General features: G+C 53.3%; 1 non-coding gene across 1 annotated transcript; it reads left to right on the forward strand.

Annotated features, from left to right (window-relative positions):
• The first annotated feature begins 921 nt into the window (after positions 1-921).
• TRNAI-UAU lies at positions 922-1015 on the forward strand. The gene is made up of 2 exons: positions 922-959; positions 980-1015. It is a non-coding gene; the product is annotated as a tRNA-Ile (tRNA).
• The last annotated feature ends 746 nt before the right edge of the window (positions 1016-1761 follow it).

Below are 1761 nucleotides of genomic sequence, written 5' to 3' on the forward strand. Positions count from 1 at the left end.
CACCCACCCCACAGCGCGCTGGGCAGTGGCCTTTTGCCTCAGGCTCCTAAATCCAGACACCAGTAGCTCTGTGGATGTGCCCCTCCCTTCACTGCACCTCACCCACAGCTTCTGTCCTGGGTCAGTGAAAACCCAGAGTTCACCTCTCACCTCCTGGGGGGAAAGCCCCTTTCTCCCTCCGCTGTCTGGCCACATTGCCGGTCACTTGCTGTTCCCCCCTGTCACCGCTCTGCTGGCCACCCTCTCTGCTCTGGGACGTCTTGTGGTCCCACCAGGAGCGGAACAGGCTCCCTAAAAGTAGCGGCCACCAGAGCCCGAACAGTAGCCCCATCCCTTCCGCTCAACGCCATGCCCCTGCCCCACCCCTTCTCCCCAAGGCCTCACTCCTACGCTGCCTCCTATGTTGCCTCTTCCCCCAAGACCTCGCCTCCCGCTCACTGCTCTCCGTCCCCTCCCCGCCCTCACTCGCCCTTACGGTCATTACAAAGTGGCAAGGCAGAGCCCTCCCATTTTTAAAAGCCCTGGAGTGTTGTTCCCCCCTGTTCAGGCGCCCCTGGGGCCCTGCACTTCACACAGCTCTCCCTGATTTCAGCTGTTAGTGAGGGAGCCTCACTGCTAGCGCAGACTGGGCAGTTTCTTGCATGAGAGACACTGTCCCAAAGCAGGACTAATGCTTAGAGCTGGTTCTCAGTGATTTCAGATCTGTTGGTCTGCAGCAAGACTCTCCATTGAGTCTTAACCAGCTCTGTTATTACACAGGGACGAACAAAAGGGTCAAATGGGGCCTGGAACCCTTAAGAAGAATCCACCCCACCAAGTACAACACTTATCGCTACCTGCTCTCAGCCCCACTGAGAATGTTTTGGGGTCACTCCTTGCCTGTATCAACCTAGGGGTTTTGGAGACTCACAATTAACAGGTGCTCCAGTGGCGCAATTGGTTCACGCACAGTACTTATAGGGCAGTGCTGAGAGAAGCTATGCTGAGGTTGTGAGTTCAAACCTCACCTGGAGCACTGGTTTTCATTAACCAAGTGGTTTCACCCCCTCATTTGGCCCTGTGGAAGGTAGAATTCCAGCCCTGGGGACACTGAGGAGGGGAGGGTTTAAAAATGCCCCTTCACTTATTACCTCCTCTCCAGAGCACAGGTCAGAATCTACCTTCCTTTCTCAGCCCCTGTGCCGGGATCCCTCAAGCAGAGCCTGGAGTCCTGCCCATGGCGTCTGTACTATTGACACAGACTAAGTGACAGGTACAAAACACTCAAATCCCGCCTGGTGCGGGGAGACAGGTTTGCTCTTCAAATTCTGTCGTTGGTACATTTCCAGGTCTGGGAATGTCCCACAACAGCATTTAATGGGAAGCTGCCTGCAGAATAGTGACACTGCACAGAGCTCCTGCGGAGGAGGGGTGGGAATTAGTAACATTTTGAGGATCATTTGGGAAATGAGCCTTTGCTGACAAGGTTTGTCTCTGTTCATATTTCACCTTCAGGTGTTATGTTGAGGGATCTTTAGTATATTGTTGTGAGGTTAATAACTATCTCCTCAACTTTATTTACTCAATTTAAAAATTTGTGTCACTTGATTTTTGCATCTCCCTGTGAAAATGCAACTGACACGTGTGGCTTTCTACAGGGGGCCATGATGTTAAAGTTGGGGAATTCAGTCTCTGTACTTCTGGGGCGGGGGAGTGTTGCGTTTTTACAGCTGCCTCAAGGCCAGGCTGTTAGCTGCACCCTCGGTCCTTGCCAGGGGCCCC

The sequence above is a fragment of the Mauremys mutica genome, unplaced genomic scaffold (assembly GCF_020497125.1).
Source record: "Mauremys mutica isolate MM-2020 ecotype Southern unplaced genomic scaffold, ASM2049712v1 Super-Scaffold_100100, whole genome shotgun sequence".
In the NCBI taxonomy this organism is placed as follows: Eukaryota; Metazoa; Chordata; order Testudines; family Geoemydidae; genus Mauremys; species Mauremys mutica.